Below are 19,156 nucleotides of genomic sequence, written 5' to 3'. Positions count from 1 at the left end.
TGTGCATAGTTTTACTGAGCTCAACTTCCCATCTACATGAAATGGAAATTTATGGTGCTCTATTATTTAAAAAAAAGAAAGCTAATGGAGAAAAGGTAGATTTTTGTCACCAAATACATAAATGTGTTACTGAAGAACTGTTGAATGAAGTATTCTTATCACATAAACCTATCAAAAATCCCTTTCAGCTTTTTTCATTTAGTTATAAAATTAGGAAAAACTCAAATGCATTGAGGTCATAATGTCATGTTTTTACTGTAGCATACAGATGAAAATTATCAGCTTGTACTCTGTGAGAGTCTGGTAAGAAATAATGTTTAATCTCGTCCTTAATTAAAAACACTATTCCTTAATTGTCATTCAGTGTTGTCCTTTATAGAAGCTAAAATATTCATATGAAAAAATTCTCATGAAAGTAATGGTTATCGTCATTTCTAGGTTAAAGAACAAGATGTGTTTCACTTTATAGGAGTATTTTTCCTGACGTTGTCCTATTGCATTATGATCAAAGAACTGCAGTGCCAAATGTGGGAAATTTCTCAGGAAGGCAGACTTCAAGTGATTACATAAACTTCTAAGCAGAGGCAGCCTCCATTCCTACCCTGACTGTCAGAAATCCTCTGCAGGATACAGATTGCTGAAAAGAACAGTCTCCTGTCCACTGGGGTTCCACAGGCAAATCTGGATTGCTTTAAAAGCGCAATAATAGAGAGGTATGTTATTGCCCATAATTTAAACCCCAAGTTATCAGCCTGCTAAAATCAAAACCAGAAAGGTTGATGATATCTTCTTTTATAAACAGACGATGAGAATTTAATTCATAAATATTATGATAAAGTTTCTTTTTAGGTACATGATTTATAACAAACTAGACAAGAAAATCAGACGGAGCAGAATATAACTCTCTGAGCTGTAGTGTTCATTGAAAAATATACCTTTCCTTTAATATATATATATATATTTATATATTAATTATGCATATGTTACCACTTCTCCAGCTAGAGCATTAGCTCCACCTGTGTTGGTATTCTGTTCCTTTTCTCCCCTACAGTGTTTCATTGCCAAAGAATACTCACTTGATGAATGAATAAAGCCTAGCAATGACTATAATGGTTAAAAAATAGAAAGTACCATAATAAGTCATAATTCCATATAGAAACCTCAGTGACTTTCTATTTCTTTTTCTTTTTTTTTCTGTGCTAGTGTTTGAAATCTGGGCCTGGCTACTGTCCCTGTGCTTTTGTGTTCAGGGCTAGTGCTCTACTACTTGAGGCACAGCACCCCTTCCTGCTTTTTGTGGTTAACTGGAGATAAAAGTCTCACAAAATTTACTGGCCCTGGCTGGTTTGAACAATGAACTATGTTTACCAGTGTGAGCCACCAGTGCCTATCTTCATTCCAGTTTTTACTCCTGTGTGTACAATATTACTAGGTTTTGGGTGTCAATGACAATTTGATAAGCTCTAAAACAATTTCTGATATACTTAATGACATTCCTAATTTCCATAAAAATCAATACCACATATACCATTGTATGGTGGAAAAAAACATGCACTTGGAAACTTATGAATTAAGTTTTTAAAATGTTTTTTATCTTTAAGTAGTTGTACAAAGAAACAGTTTACAAACACAGTGCATCTTGATCAAAGTCATCCTTTTCATCATTCTGACTCATTCCTCCCAACAAACCTATCCTTCACTTTTCTTAATTTTGTAGGATATACACTGAATTTGTTACTACATTTTAAATTTTAAAAAAACCTCAAATTAAATTCATTTATGGAAGCATTCCCCAAACCTATCATATAGGTATATATTTAAATGGAAGTTCAAATGAGAGATTGTCATATTACTGTAAGGCTCAACCTAATATCCATGTAGTTCTATGGACATAAACAATCTCCACTTCTTATCTTTAAAATTAAGAATCTTCATATATATTATTAGTTTTTCATATATATTATTAGTATATAGTTTTACATATATACATATATGTGCTATGTAGGTGGTTGAAGTCACAGCTGATACTTAGACATGCCTTTACAAAACAATATACCTGATTCTGTTCTCAGTGAAAATAGTTCAGGAAATTTAATTTAACATGCCAGGTAGCACAATAGGTTATATATTAACTTGTCCCCTCTGGACAATTAAATTTGAATTTGGCTCTGGTCACAAATGGAATGAGTCATTTGGTACATGCCACTAAGGATACTCACAAAGCCAAAATGACATTTCATTGAAAAAAAATCACCTGTTTAGAGAAAGGTCTGCTGTAACTGGGGAGTTTTTCAGAAAAATAAGCAAGCCCATAGGGCAAATGAAAAGGACACAGGAGACCACTGAAGAATGTGGGCTTCCCAGAAATCCAGAAGATGGAAAGGACTGTAAAGTAGCTTTACCATCATAAATTTTAGCCTGTAGTTCAATATTTTCTGGGAGATCTTTCTGTTTTCTCAGTAAATAAGTAATATTGTGACACATCATTGTCTCCTTGTTTAGTGCACAAAAAATATCTGAGTGACAGACTTAAAGATCATCTTAGGTTGGAATTGGCACACACTCTTGATTGTTACATACTTGCTCACTGTAAGCATTGGGACAAGAGGATGAGAGTACCAGAACTCAAAACATTGCTGAAATAATTAATAAAAGACTGGTTCTTTTGTATTTACTACTGGAGAAATCTATTACATACATATAAGAACTATCTTAAGCTGGGCGCTGGTGGCTCACGCCTGTAATCCTAGCTACTCAGGAGGCTGAGATCTGAGGATCGCGGTTCAAAGCCAGCCCGGGCAGGAGAGACCGTGAGACTCCTATCTCCAATAAACCACCAGAAAACCGGAAGTGGCGCTGTAGCTCAAGTGGTAGAGCGCTCGCCGTGAGCTGAAGAGCTGAGGGACAGCGCCCAGGCCCAGAGTTCAAGCCCCACGACCGACAAAAAAAAAAAAAAAAAAAAAAAAAAAAAAAGAACTATCTTAAGTCTTTTTTTATTTTAGCTGTCATTATCTGATTTTTTTCCATGGGAAGGGGCATTGTGGCTATGTAGCCAGTCTCTCCTTGAACTCCAGTCAGCCTCTTGTCTCCCAAGTGCTGGGAATGTAGGCATATATCACCATGCCTGGCTCTTTTACAGAATTCTAACCAGACACTGGTAATCATTGTGGGGAGTCATTGTCAGTTCTACAATTTTGGGAGAACATTTTCTGAATCAAGTCATACTAAAAAGTAATAAGCAGATTGTGCTTACATCTTAGCCTTCTGCTTGATAATGAACACCACCTGCCAAATCATGGGTCTGGGTATATTACCTCCTACACCTGCTTATGCTGGAACAAACCAACAGTTCAGATAGTTCTTTCCTATAGTTTTCCTTGGACAAGGAAATTCTAGAGCATGATATTCCATCACTGGGCAGAGATTATGACAAAAAATTATGGCACAACTTGGCAGAGTTAAAAACAAAAGCTTATACGATAAAAAAATTCTTGAAATTTATTCCTATTGGACTGACTGTTAAGCAAAGAACTTTACTTAGAAGTCTTATTAAAACTTAAACAAAGGATCAAATCTCATTAAGACAATCAGGTCAGAAAGCAAGGTCTGCAAGAAAAAACATCAAACAATTTACAGATGTCAATTAATGCTCACTTGAAGTAAATGTGCAAATATACTTTTACAGAAATGAATGCATTGACCTTCTGGCTCACTTTAGGATCAATGATCCTAAATATAATATTTTCCATACACATAGGAAGAAGTTGTTGCATCAGTGTCAATGAAAAAAATTATTAGAGCAATTACCAGACAGTTATAGAACCAACTACATCTAAGTCTTCCATAGAAGGGGTGAAAAATAAAAAGCAGAAAAAAAATTTTTACAGGAATGATTTCTGTCTTCTGTATGGTTTAAAACAAAGTTACCATCCCTGTGTTGTTAGTCCTTATTATCCTGGTAATCTTAAATAAATTAGAAATAATAGTAGATTTTGTACCATATTATCTAGACTCTTGGAAGGGTTTAACATCTGCAAATAGTAATTAAATTGCTATATAATTTCCAAGTGTATTGGGTTAAACTTTATTTTGTTCAGATTATTTTCATATTTCAAAATCTATTATGAAGAGGTAGATAATTATGGAAACTGAAAAAAGTTGGTAGTATGTATACTTCCCTTCTAAGTGATGCATATTAAATTTGAAATAATTTTTTGAAAACTCCTTTAGGCCTCTATATGTTTGTGTTTATCTCTCAGAAATTCTGTGGGGCTAATACCACCTTACAATGGTAGGTATAAAACTCAATTTACTTCATGTACTTTGTTCAAATATCAAACTGAAACTAGTTGGTAGTTTGATCAAGTATAAAAATAATTCAAAGGCTTTCAAAAAACTGTTAAAAAAGAAATGTACTTGTTACCTGACTTATGTAACTGTAACCCCTCTGTACATTACCTTTACAATAAATATTTTAAAAATAAAAAAAATAATTCAAGCTTAGTCATTCAAGTCCGGAGGAAGATGGCAGAGGAGAAGCTGGGGATTAAACAAGATCTTGCATAGAAACCAGTTTTAGTGTTCCTGTGCAAAGTCCAAGGCTAGAAAGTCACACGAAGTGTGTCATCAGAATGCAGAGAGTTTTGCCAGAGAGGAAAATTCAGGCAGCTTGATTAAGAAGACAGATTCCAGCACTTGATGGTGTCTGCAGTGGCTGCAGCCTGCAGCTGCCATATCAACAAAGCCCGGGACAGAGGCACCAGATATGGTGTGCCAGTTGATTCTACTTACTGCCAGCATTCTACTCACTGAAGACATCCTCACTCCTTCTCACAGAACTGCGGTGGGAAGGTAGCCCCTCCCCACCACCAGAGAACTCCATCTTGATACTGACAAGGACCAGGCCTGAGCATCTAGCAGGTAACTCAGGCCTTGGAAGAAGACAATAGGAGCCATTCAACAGTTCAGAGGAACCTGACCTGCAGGGCTCAGCTCCAGTCCAAGGGAAAGTTGCCCTTCCCAGGCAGAGAAAACTCCACCCAAGGTGGGGTGAATTTCTTCACTGGGTAAACAGAACCAGAGGCTGCCCCAACACTCACTCTGTAGCACAGGCAGCAACTCTAGCTGCAGGAGGGTAAAAGAAAAACAATTGGAAACTCCATACACATAAATCCTAAGAATGGCTCCAAGCTGGGCTGTGTGAGTGTCTCAGGAGCTAGCCCCTCAAGAAATAGCTACTGATTGCTGACAGGCTTCAACTCTACCCACAACCTAGCCCCCTCACAGCAACTGCAAGCTAGAGGAAACAGCCATCTCCCTCTTTTGTGATACTCAAAACAGATCTCCTTCCCACTGAATTAGCCTGGGAGGAGGATCATGAAGTCCCCAGTAAGGCAGAGCTTCATCTGTCCTGCTCAAACAATCAAGCCACAGGAAAACCAAACACCACAAGCAAACCAGAGACTCCACCAAAAGACTGGTTATAGATACAGGGGAGAAACAAGATCCACCCCCCCCCCCCGCAAAAAAAAAAAATCGAAGAAATCTGTTTTCTACCTAATTAAAAAAATTAAATATTTTATATTTTTGCATCATTTTTATTTTAGGGTTTCTTTAAATTCTCCTTTTACTCTTTTCCTTTTTGGTCCATTTTATTTTTTGCTGCTTTACATAATTGCTATTCTGTTCATTCCTATATATACATACCTATCTTATAGTATTAGACCTTATCCTTCATTGAGTGAATGCTTAATTCAGATATTGATTACTCAATTCATATATTCTCAGCATTATCTCCTTTAATTGTAGTATTACTTGTTTATATTTATATAGTGTTTTAAGTATTTCATTTTTAATTTTTTTTTCATTTTTCTTTTTTCTTTATCTCACTTCTTTCTTTCTATCGGTGCAACTACAGGGCTCTTGATGTTTACATCACCCAACAGCATCAGAATACACATTCTTCTCAACAGCACATGGAACATTATCAAAAATAGACCACATTTTAGGTCACAAAGCAAAACTGTCCAAATTCAGAAACACTGAAATTATGCCCAGCATTTTCTGATACCACAAGGGAATAAAATTAGAATTCAATACCAAAAGCCACCAAAGAAAGTCCTGTAACACATGGAGGCTGAACAAAACACTGTTTACCACCAGTGGGTCATGGAAGAGATTAAAAAGGAAATATGAATGTTTACAATATTTAACAAAAATGAACACCAGCAACTCTTGGACACAGCAAAGGCAATAATCAGAGGCAAGTTTATAGCTCTGAGGTCCTACATTGACAAGTTGGAGAGATCTGAAACCAACAGTTTAACAAGGCACCTGAAACTCCTTGAATAAGATCAATAAGCTAAACCCCAATCCAGTAGATGGAAATAAATAATTAAAGTTAAATCAGAATTAAATAAATCAGAGACCAAAAACCATAGAAATATTTTAAAAAAGAGTTAGTTTTTTGAAAAAATTAACAAAATTAACAGACACTGAGTAAATCTTATCAGAAAAAGAAAAGAACACACCCAAATAAACTCAGAGATGAGAATAGAAACAGCACCATAGAAACAACTAAGATTCAGAACATTATAAGGGAATAGTTTTCAAACACATATGCTAGTAAGTTTGAGAATCTGGAAGAAATGAATGAATTTCTAGCAAATATTGACATGCCCAAACTAAACCAAGATGATTTAAAACAAATTAACAGACCCATATCAAGCATGGAAATAGAAATAGCAATAAGAGACCTCCCACTCAAGAAAAGCCCAGGACTGGATGTATTTACAGTGGAATTCTCCAAGGCCTTCAAACAGAAATCACACCAATACTGCTCCAACTCTTCAATGAAATTGAAATTGAAAGTTCACTACCAAACTGTTTCTATGAAGCCATCATAACCCTCATCCCAAAACCAGGCAGTGACTCATCAAAGAAAGAGAACTATAGACCTATTTCTTTGGTGAACATTGATGCAAAACTTCTCAACAAAATTTTGATAATCGACTTCAACAACTCATCAAAAAAATCATACACCATTATCAAATATGATTCATCTCAGGGATGCAAAGCTGGTTCAACCTATGCAAATCAGATAATATAATTCAGCAAATCAATAAGAGCAAGGATAGGAAACACATGATTATCTCAATAGATGCAGAAAAAGCATTTGACAAGATCCAATGCCCCTTTATAATGAAAGCTCTGGAAAAAACTAGGAATCCATGGAACATTCCTCAACATAATAAAGGCTGTGTAGACAAAACTACAGCCAGCATTATATTTAACAGTGAAGATCTAAAGCCATTTCCTCTAAATTCAGGAAGGAGACAAGGATGTCCACTCTCTACTTCTCTTCAATTTAGTATTAGAATGCCTAGCTAGAGCAATAAGACAAGAGGCAAACAAGACAAGAGGATCCAAATAGGGAAAGATGAAGTACAACTCTCCCTCTTTGCAGATGACATGATCTTGTATTTAAAGCATCCCCATGGACTCCATTTCCAAGTTACTTAAAGTGATCTGAAACTTTGGCAAAATAGCAGGGTGTAAAATTAACCCTCAAAAATCAGTGGCTTTTCTGTATGCCAATAATGAGAAGAGCATGTCTGAAATCAGGAAAGCAACTCCTTTTGTAATAGCCCCACAAAAAATAAAATACCTAGGAGTTAACTAAAGAAGTGAACGACCTTCATGATGAAATCTTTATAATCCTGAAAAAGGACATTAAAGCTAAACTAAGGAAGTGGAAAAACCTCCCTATGCTCCTGTATTGGAAGGATCAACATCATGAAAATGGCAATAATTCCCAAAGCTATTTCCATTTTCAATGTGATACCGATCAATATTCCAACCTCATTCTTTTCTTTTTTTTTTAATTGTATTTTATTTTATTTGAGAACATACTGTACAGGGGGGCTACAATTACATGGGCAGGATAATGCATACATTTCTTACCAAGCATTGCAGCCTCCTCCTTTGTTTACCCTTCACTTCCCTTCCCCGCCTCCCCCCTCCCCCCACCCAATTTTACCCCCCTCCCCCCACCCAATTATACCCCCCTCCCCCCCCCACACGGACATTGTAAAGCTGGTTTTGACATGACATTTTGTACTTCTCATTGTTGCAACAGGTCCACCTGAATCCTTAAACGACTTGTTTGTCCCCATCTCCTCCACATGTTATACTGACATCAAATATAGTGAAAGCGGGGGTTACACTGTGGGGGAGGGACATACAAAGCAACAAAGAAATAATCTTATAAATGCATTAGAAACACATGCATGAAAGAAACGAAAACATTAAAATACATATTTAAGGGTTCATTTTCCTAACATCACATTATCTGACCTTTTCCGCTTGACTCATACCTATACTAGATATTGCAAATAAGGGAAACCATGGGACCTATGCTTCTTTGGGCCTGGCTTACTTCACTTAATATAATTTTTTCCAAACCTTTCCATTTCCTAACAAATGGGGAAATGTCATTCTTTCTGATGGAGGCATAGAATTCCATTGTGTATATATAACACATTTTCTTGATCCATTCATCTACTGAGGGGCATCTGGGTTGGTTCCATATCTTAGCTATGGTAAATAATGCTGCAATAAACATAGTTGTGCTGGTAGCTTTAGTGTGGTCTTGTTTGTAAACATTTGGGTAAATGCCCAAAAGTGGGATTGCTGGATCATAGGGGAGATCTATGTGAAGTCTTCTGAGGAACCTCCATACTGCTTTCCAAAGTGGTTGAACAAGTTTACATTCCCACCAACAATGAAGTAAGGTTCCTTTCTGTCCACATCCCCTCCAGCATCTGTTGTTGTTAGAGTTCTTGATTTTTGCTGTTCTAACAGGAGTGAGGTGATATCTCAATGTTGTTTTGATTTGCATTTCTTTTATGGCTAGGGATGTTGAACATTTCTTCATGTGTCTATTGGCCATCCATCTTTCTTCTTCAGAGAAGCTTCTCTTTAAGTCTTTCGCCCACTTATTTATTGGGCAGTTGATTCTTTGAGGATTTGTTGTTGGGTGGTTTAATTTTTTGAGTTCCAAGTATATTTTAGATATGAGACCCTTGTCCGTTGTATGGCTAGTAAAGATCTTCTCCCAATCTGTGGGCTTTCTATTGATCTTGCCAGCTATGTCATTTGCCCTGCAGAAGCTCTGCAATCTTATGCAATCCCATTTGTCCAACCTTTCTTTGATTTGTTGTGCTTCCGGGTCTCTATTCAGAAAATTTCGACCTGAGCCAAGGAGACCTAGGGTTTCTCCTATTCCATCCTGTAATGTTTTCAGAGTGTCTGCTTTGAGTTCAAGGTCTTTGATCCATTTGGAGTTGATTCTGGTGCAGGGTGATATATAAGGATCTAGCTTTAGTTTTCTACATGTAGTTAACCAATTTTGACAGCACCATTTACTGAAGAGGCTGTCTTTCTTCCATTCTATTGTTTTAGCTTCCTTATCGAAGATTAGATGGCTATAGGTCTGTAGGTTCATTTCTGGGTTTTCAATTCTATTCCATTGGTCCTGAGGTCTGTTCTTATGCCAATACCAAGCTGTTTTGATTACTATGGCTTTATAGTAGAGTTTGAAATTTGGTATTGATATTCCTCCAGCAGTGTTCTTTCCGTTGAGGAGCGTTTTTGCTATTCGGGGTCTTTTATTGTTCCATATGAATTTTTGGATTGCCTCCTCTATTTCCTTGAAGAATGAGGGTGGAATTTTGATAGGTATCGCGTTGAATTTGTAGATAGCCTTGGGAAGTATTGCCATTTTCACGATGTTAATCTTGCCAATCCAGGAGCATGGGAGGTTTTGCCATTTTTTAAGTTCTGTGTTGATTTCCTTTTTCAAGATTTTAAAGTTTTCATCATAGAGGTCCTTCACTTCTTTGGTTAAGTTAATTCCTAGGTATTTTATTTTTTGTGGGGCTATTACAAATGGAGTTGCTTTCCTAATTTCAGCCACACTTTTCTCATTGTTGGCATATAGAAAAGCCATTGATTTTTGGGGGTTAATTTTATACCCTGCTACTTTGCCAAAGTTTTGAATCAGCTTGAGTAATTTGGGAGTGGAGTCTATGGGATTCTTTAAATACAAGATCATGTCATCTGCAAAGAGGGAGAGTTTTATTTCTTCTTTCCCTATTTGGATCCCCTTTATGTCTGCATCTTGTCTTATTGCTGTAGCTAGGCATTCTAATACTAGATTGAAGAGAAGTGGAGAGAGTGGGCATCCTTGTCTTGTTCCTGAGTTAAGAGGAAATGGCTTTAGTTTTTCACCATTGAGTATAATGCTGGCTGTAGGTTTGTCATATACAGCCTTTATTGTATTGAGGAATGTTCCATGGATTCCTAATTTTTCCAGAACCTTCATCATAAAGGGGTGTTGGATCTTGTCAAATGCTTTTTCTGCATCTATTGAGATAACCATGTGGTTCTTATTCTTGCTCCTGTTGATGTGATGAATAATATTAATTGATTTGCGTATATTGAACCAGCTTTGCATCCCTGAAATGAATCCTGTTTGATCATGGTGTATGATTTTTTGGATGAATTGTTGAAGTCGATTGGCCAAAATTTTGTTGAGAAGTTTTGCATCAATGTTCATCAAAGAAATGGGTCTATAGTTCTCTTTCTTTGATGAGTCCCTGCCTGGTTTTGGGATGAGGGTTATGATGGCTTCATAGAATGTGTTCGGTAGTGAGCTCTCTCTTTCAATTTCATTGAAGAGTTGGAGGAGTATTGGTGTGAGCTCTGCTTTGAAGGCCTTGTAGAATTCCGCTGTAAAACCATCTGGTCCTGGACTTTTCTTAGCTGGGAGGTCTCTTATTGCTGTTTCTATTTCAATGCTTGATATGGGCCTGTTAAGCTGGTTTAACTCATCTTGGTTTAGTTTTGGCATGTCAATATTTGCAAGGAAAAGGTCCATTTCTGTCAAGTTCTCAAACTTATTAGCATAAAGTTTTGAGAAGTATCCCCTAATAATGTTCTGAATCTTGGTTGTTTCCGTGGTGATGTTTCCATTCTCATCTCTGAGTTTATTAATTTGGGTGTGTTCTCTCCTTTTTCTGATAAGGTTTGCTAAGGGTCTGTCAATTTTGTTAAGTTTTTTGAAGAACCAACTCTTTGTTTTGTTGATTCTTTCTATAGTTTTTTTGGATTCTAATTCATTTAATTCTGATTTAATTTTGATTATTTCTTTCCGTCTACTGGATTGGGGTTTATCTTGCTGCTCTTTTTCAAGGAGGTTTAGATGTGTCATTAAATTGTTAGTTTCCGATCTCTCCAATTTGTTGATGTAGGAGCTCAGAGCTATAAACTTGCCTCTGAGTACTGCCTTTGCTGTGTCCCAGAGGAGCTGGTAATTTGTGTGTTCATTTTTGTTGAATAGCATGAACATTTGAATTTCCTTTCTAATCTCTTCCATGACTCACTCATGATTCAGCAGTGTGTTGTTCAGCCTCCATGTGATACCGGACTTTCTTTGGTGGCTTTTGGTGTTGAGATCTAATTTTATTCCCTTGTGGTCAGAGAGAATGCAAGGTATAACTTCAATGTTTCTGAATTTAGACAAGTTTGCTTTGTGGCCTAAAATGTGGTCTATTTTAGAAAACGTTCCATGTGCTGCTGAGAAGAACGTGTATTATGTTGCTGCTGGGTGAAATGTTCGGTAAATGTTAAGTCTAGTTGATCTATGCAGCTGTTTAGATCTGCGGTTTCTCTGTTGAGTTTTTGCCGAGTTGATCTATCTAGTGGGGAGAGTGGTGTGTTAAAATCCCCAACAATTAATGTCTTTGGATCTATATGGGATTTGAGGGAAAGTAGTGTTTCTTTGATAAATTTGGGTGCTCCATTGTTTGGCGAATAGATATTTAGAATTGTAATATCCTCCTGAAGGAGAGATCCTTTAATTAGTATGTAGCGACCTTCTTTATCTCTTCTCATGAATTTTAGTTTGAAGTCTATTTTATCTGATATTAGGATTGCAACTCCCGCCTGTTTATGAGGGCCATTTGCTTGGTAGATTTTGTTCCAGCCTTTAACTTTGAAAATATGTTTGTTTTTACGGGCAAGATGTGACTCCTGCAGGCAGCAGATAGAGGGGTCTTGTTTTTTAATCCAACTAGACAGTCTATGTCGCTTAATTGGAGAGTTCAGTCCGTTAACGTTAAGAGATAGGACTGAGAGGTATTTGGGGGTTCCTGCCATGTTATCCACCTTCTTGGGGGCTGTGAAAACTGGGTTCTGCCTAAGGTTCTTGGATTCTCAGTTTGGGTGCAGTTTCTTGGCCTTTGTTGAGGTCTTGTTGGTTTTCTATGTGTAGGACATCTTTAAGAATCTTTTGCAGGGCTGGTTTGGTGGAGATGTATTGTTTCAATTTTTCTTTGCTATGGAAGGTTTTTATTTGGCCTTCAGTTATGAAGGAGAGTTTAGCTGGGTACAGTATTCTTGGTTGATAGTTGTTTGTTTTTAGGGCATGGCATACGTCATTCCAGGATCTTCTTGCTTTGATTGTCTCTGCTGAGAAATCTGAGGTGATTCTAATTGGTTTCCCTTTATAGGTGATTAACCTTTTCTCCTTGACAGCTTTAAGGATCTTTTCCTTGGTCTGGGTTGATCCTGTGTGGATTATAATGTGACGGTGGGATGTCCTATTCTGGTCTGGTCTATTTGGGGTTCTAAAAGCTTCTTGTATCTGAATAGGCCTATCTTTTTGTATGTTTGGGAAGTTCTCTGCTAGGATCCTGTTAAACAAATTTCCTAGACCATTAACTTCTGTTTCTAGGTGCTCCTCTACACCCATTATCCTTAGATTGGGCCTTCTGATGGTGTCTTCCAGGTGTTGGATAGACCTATCATATTTCTTGGACTTGTCTTGGATGGTTGTATGTTCTTTCTCTATAATATCTAGGCTGTCTTCAATCCCTGAGATTCGATCTTCTGCATGGTCTAACCTGCTGTCAAGTCTCTCTACTTTGTTTTTTATCTCTTTTCCTTCTAATTGGTCAGCTTTGATGGCTTCAAGTTCTTTGTTGAAGCTCTGTTTTAGGTCTTTTATGATTTTCTTTACTTCCTTAATTTGGTGTTCAGTGTTTGTTCTCAAATCACTTAGTTGATTGGTTATGGTTTCTTTGGACTCCCATTCCTTCTGTTGGGTTCCATTCAGCATTCCCTTTGTGGTCTCCCTGACTTCCTTCAGCTCTTTGTTAATGGATTCCATGAATGTCTTTAGTGATCTTTGTGTATTCTCTACCTGGTCTCTTAATTCGTGAATTACTCTTTGATTAGTTTCCTCCCTTCTGTGGGATTCCTGCAGTTCTCTTTGAGTGTTCTCTGCCTGCTCACGCCATTCCTCACTTTCTCTTTGAGTATTCTCAAGTTGTTCACGCAAATCCTGTATCAGTTTTTGAGAAGCTTCCTCACGCTTATGATATTCCTGTATAAACTTCTGGGATGCCTCCTCTCTCTCCCTATCACGCTCATACAGAGTCCTTTGTACATTGTCAAACTTCTCATTTATCATGTTTGCTATTAGTGTTTGTAGAGCTATTTGGGAACTCTCCTCTGGATTATTCTTTATCTGTTCTAATCCCTGATTATCAAGGTTGGGAATTGAGATACCCGAATTTGCCATTTTTCTTGTGTTTTTCCGGCTTACTCGGCCCATTTGAGATAAAGATTGCACCAGTTTTGTGCTAGAACACTATCTTAAGGCAACCATCAACCAAAGTTTGCATTTGTACAGTCAATAGTCTACAGATACAATCTAGTTCAACACATACATCTATTCAACATCAAACGACTATATGTTAAAGGACTTCAAACCGCAGAAAAGAATTTGGAAAACCAGAAATTATTAGGATTAGGGAGAGATGTGGGTAAAAAATAGGAATAGATTGGTGTGGGGAGGCACAGGGAGAGTTAACTATGTCCTAATCACAGTGCAGGAAATGAGTTGGGTAGGATGCAAGTAGAGAGAGAGAGAAAAAGAAGAGACGGAAAGGGGAATAAAGAGAGACCAGAAAAAGAATAGAAATGTAAAAATTAATGTTATTATAGAGGTTAAAAGACCGTCTATTTAGAGAGGAATGTGAATATGTTCAGAGAAGGGGAGGGACATAGAGGAGATGTGAAAAGCTTTAAGGATGGGAACGGGAGAAGAAAAGATCAGAAGTTCAGTAGAGCTAGATAAAAAACAAAAAGATAATTAAGAAAGAAAGAAAAAGAGAAAGAAGACAAGAAAAGAAAGGAAAACTCTTATTCACGTATTCCTAAAATAAAAATTATAAGATGAGAAAAAAAAAAGGTTACTGGAAAACAATTATTTTTTCAGAAGAGGCAAAAATTAAAGATTAATAAAAGTTTTAGAAGGGAAAAAAATTTATATATATATATAAGGTAACAAAAAACAAAAAACAAGCAAAAAAAAGAAAAGAAGAAGAAGAAGAAAAAAAGAAAAAAGAAAAAAAAAAGAAAAAGAAAAAAAAAAAAAGAAAAAAAAGTCTTTTGATTTTTTTTTTTTTGGGGGGGGGAGGAGTGGGAAGAATCCTGTATCTCCCTTTTGTCTGCAACCAGTCTCTTGTTGGAGTCTCTGGTCAGCTTGAGGTCCTGTGGCTTGATTGGTTTCTTAAGTCAGTTGGTTGGAAGAGGCAGAAAAATGCTCTGCTTTACCCAAGATTTTGAGATCCCCCTCCCAGGTTAGTTTTCTGGGAGGGTGGTCTGCTTTGAGAGTCACAAAAGAGGGGGATGTGGTGATGAGGCTAGGTTCTGGGTAGAGTTGAGGCCTTTCAATAAACAGTAGCTTTTCCCTGGGGCTATTTTGTGATAAAGCTCACAGCGCCCAGCCTGGAGCAGTTCTCAGGGTTTCTGTTTTTCAATTGATTGTCGAGGCTGCTAGAGGGAGGGGCAGCCTCTGGCTCTGGTTACCCAGTGAAGCAAGGCACTCCGATGGCTGGCGCCTGAGCTGGGTGACTTTTCCCTGGATGGAGCTGAGTCTGGCAGGTCACTTCGCCGTTAAGTTCTTGTGACCTGCTAAATGACTCATTTTATTCCAAGGCCTGAGCTGGAGCTAGCAGCTCCTCCGAACTTTGTCGGTATCCAAGATGGAGATCACCGGTGCTGGGGGGGGAGGGGTGGCCTTCCCTCCTCTGCTCCCTGAGGAGTGAGGATGTCGGGCTTGTACTCACGCCGAGTCTTGGATCCTGGGTCGTCTCTGGTCTGCAAACAGCAGGATGAAGATGTTCGCTCCTTGTCGGTTCTTGTTGGTGTTGAGTAGAATCCGCTCGTCCGCTGTGTCTGGCTCCTTCGTCCCTGACTCTCTGTGTCTCAGGTATGTCTCCGCGGCGGTGGTCGCCGCTGCCGGAGCGGCAGCTGCTGCGTTTCCTTGGCTTCCCCTCTCTTGTCTAACTCTCTGTCCTGTGATGACTCACTTGGTGTGATTCTCTGGCTTAGGACTGTTCACTGGAACTCTAAAACTCCTTTCTATGCGAGAGCTTGTTCAGATTCCAGCTTCTCCTCCGCCATCTTCCCGGAACGTCTCCTCCAACCTCATTCTTCAAGGAAATAGAAGAAGCAATCCAAAAGTTCAGATGGAATAATAAAAGATCCTGAATAGCAAAACAATCCATAGTAGAAAGAACAGTGCTGGAGGATTATCAATACCAAATTTCAAACTCTAATACAGAGTCATAGTAATCAAAACATCTTGGTACTGGCACAAGAACAGACCCTAGGACCAATGGAATAGAATTGAAAACCCAGAAATGAACCTACAGACCTATAGCCATCTAATCTTCGATAAGGAAGCTAAAAAAAATAGAATGGAAGAAAGACAGCCTCTTCAGTAAATGGTGCTGGCAAAATTAATTAACTATTTGTAGAAAACTAAAGCTAGATCCTTACATATCACCCTGTACCAGAATCAACTCCAAATGGATCAAAGACCTCAGAATCAAAGCAGACACTGAAAATATTACAGGATGGAATAGGAGAAACCCTAGGTCTCCTTGGAACAGGCCAAAATTTTCTTCATAGAGACCCAGAAACACAACAAATCAAAGAAAGGTTGGACAAATGGGATTGCATGAAATTGCAGAGCTTCTGCATGGCAAAGGACATAGCTAGCAAGACCAATAGAAAGCCCATGTATTGGGAGAAGATCTTCACTAGCCATACAATGGACAAGGGCCTCATATCTGAAATATACTTAAAACTCAAAAAATTAAATCCCCCAACAACAAATCCTCAAAGAAACAACTTCCCGATTAATAAGTGGGCTAAAGACTTAAAGAGAGAGTTCTCTGAAGAGGAAATAAGAATGGCCAATAGAAACATGAAGAAATGCTCAACCTTTCTAGTCATAAAAGAAATGTAAATCAAAACAACATTGAGATTCCACCTCACCCCAGTTAGAATGTCTACAATCAAGAAATCTAGTAACAATAGATTCTGGAAAGGATGTGGCCAAAAGGGAATCCTACTGCACTGTTGGTGGGAGTGTAAAACTTGTTCAATCACTCTGGAAAGCAGTGTGGAGGTTCCTTAAAAGAGCTCCCCGATGATCCAGCAATCTCACTTTTAGGCATTTACTGAAATGATCACAAACAAGACCGTACTAAAGCTACCAGCACAACTATGTTTTTTGCAGCATTATTCACCATAGCTAAGATATGGAACCAACCCATATACCCTCAGTAGATGAATGGATCAAGGAAATGTGTGTGTGTGTGTTTGTGTGTGTGTGTGTGTGTGTGTGTGTGCGCGCGCGCGCGCGCGCTGTGTGTGTGTGTGTGTGTGTAGATAGATAGATAAGTAGATAGATAGATAGATAGATAGATAGATAGATAGATAGATAGATAGATAGATAGATAGATATAGATAGATAGATAGATAGATAGATAGACAGAATGGAATTCTATGCCCCCATCAGAAAGAATGGCATCGCCCCATTTTTTAGGAAATGGAAAGACTTGGAAAATATTATATTAAATGAAGTAAGCCAGACACAAAGAATCTTGGTTGCATGGTTTCCTTCATTTGCTATAACTAGTATATGTCTAGAACAAGCAGAATATTTCAAAAGCTATGTACATATGACCATATAAGATGATGCTAAGCAAAGTGAACTCCAAGCTAGGGACACAAGGGGTTTTATCTTTCTTGCTGTTGTTTTTAATGTACTTATAAAGTACCATGTTATTTTTTATTTCTTTTGTATGTTTTTCCCCCATGGTATAACCCCTGTTTTCACTGTAGTTGATTTCGGTACCCTGCATCTTGTATATACATTTATCTAATTTGGGGAGGGGAAGGGAAATAACAAAATTCTCAAACAAAATACATTGTAACAATGAGATATACAAGATACTATGTTAAAAACAAACTTTACAACTTAGGTTTTGGGGAGGGAGGAGTTGGGAAGGTGAGGAGGGAAGGGATTGTAGGGGGAAAAACAAAGGAGGTGGTAACAATGCTCGATAGGAAATGTACTCATTACCTTTCTCATGTAATTGTAATCACTCTGTACAGTATCTTTACTCTATAAATATATATGTACATATATTTATATATAAAGATTAATCATTCAAAGCTTTTTGGTTGCCTGTGAAACTGAGTTCTAAATGTTTGAACAGAATGTTTAAAGTTAACTGAAAATCAATAGCAAAAAGAAATAAATTCTGTGGGATTTTTAGAATATTATTTTTTTATCATATCATTGTAGAAAACATACCCTAAAATACAACCATTTTGTCTTATGGCATTTATTTGACATTGCATCAAAGTGACAGTTCATTATCACTTATATTGTTATTTTCTAGTATGAAAATTACTATGATATTCACAGAACAATTTTTTAGGGCCTGGAAGACTTTTTATATTTTAATTATCTTTTTGTATTACATTTCTACTTTTATCAATTAGAAATCTAATTTCACCATATATTATGTTTTACTTACTGTAACACATCAGATGATATCATTCTGCTTACACTTGCTTACTGAATTTTAAATGTCTTTAAGATATAAAATCCTATATGTATAAATATCTTTTCTTCAGAGGTTTTATTTACAAGCTCCTAAACAAGCCTGTCTACTTTCAGTAATAAAAGTTAAACTTACTGGGGATTCCAAACCAATAAAGGGCATCTAAAGGAATATGGGACCCTATGAGTTAGAATGAATGCAGCATAGAGAGGAAAGAAATCATCTTTTGTATTTGATCATCTAGAGAGAGGCAGCATGGCAGGTCAATTAAGGGAATGGGCCTTGCAACCAGTCTAACTTGGTTTGAATTGTGGGTGTGCAACTTACTATTGTGTAGCTCTGTGTAAGAAATTTAACCTCTCTATGGCTTAATTTCTTCATCTGTCAAATGACCAATGACCATCTAGTGATAACATGGAATGATGCAGTTAGTTTTCAATGTGTAGATCGTGTTTAAGATGCATTGAAGAAAACCAACGTTTCCAAGAACCAGAACCATATGAAAGTCCAAGCTAGCAAGCCTGTCACATGGGCACTTGAGTTTTGGCTATGAGAGAATCACGCCAGGCATATACAACAATTGACTACATGTATAGGTTATAGGATAACCTAAATAGTAAGGAGCTTGTTTCTATTTTTTATATCTATATTTCTAGTATTTTCATGTACCTCTGATTGTCAAAATGGAGAAGAAATAGAGCCATATAATTCATTACCTTATTTTCACCTTATCTTAAAATGCAAAATAAAACCTTCATATGTGCATTTTAGGTACTTTTTGAAATTTTGTGATGTACTACAGGTCTAGATGTGGGCTGTCCCACAGAAAATACTGATAGTCACAGGCCCATTAATGGAAAAGATGAAAGAAACATCTGAACTTGTATATTAGTCACATAAATTTTTCCCACATAGGCACTAGAGAAATGAAGCATCCTTTCTAAGGTGTTGTGGAATTATTTCACCACAAGAATCATGTCAGTGGGCCAACCACCATATTTTGAAGCCTTCTGCTGATTTCAGAATCTGTGTCTTCTCACTTACACACCTCTCTATCAGTATTTCATTTGTATGTTTAAATTAAATAATGAATGAAATGGCCCAACGTTTTATTCTCTGGTTTTCTCCCTTAGGAAATTCCTTCAAAATAACAATTCATTATA

The sequence above is a fragment of the Dipodomys merriami genome, unplaced genomic scaffold, assembly GCF_024711535.1.
Source record: "Dipodomys merriami isolate MVZ:Mamm:240054 unplaced genomic scaffold, mDipMer1.0.p SCAF_10, whole genome shotgun sequence".
Taxonomy (NCBI): domain Eukaryota; kingdom Metazoa; phylum Chordata; class Mammalia; order Rodentia; family Heteromyidae; genus Dipodomys; species Dipodomys merriami.
Note: the sequence above shows the minus strand (reverse complement) of the source record.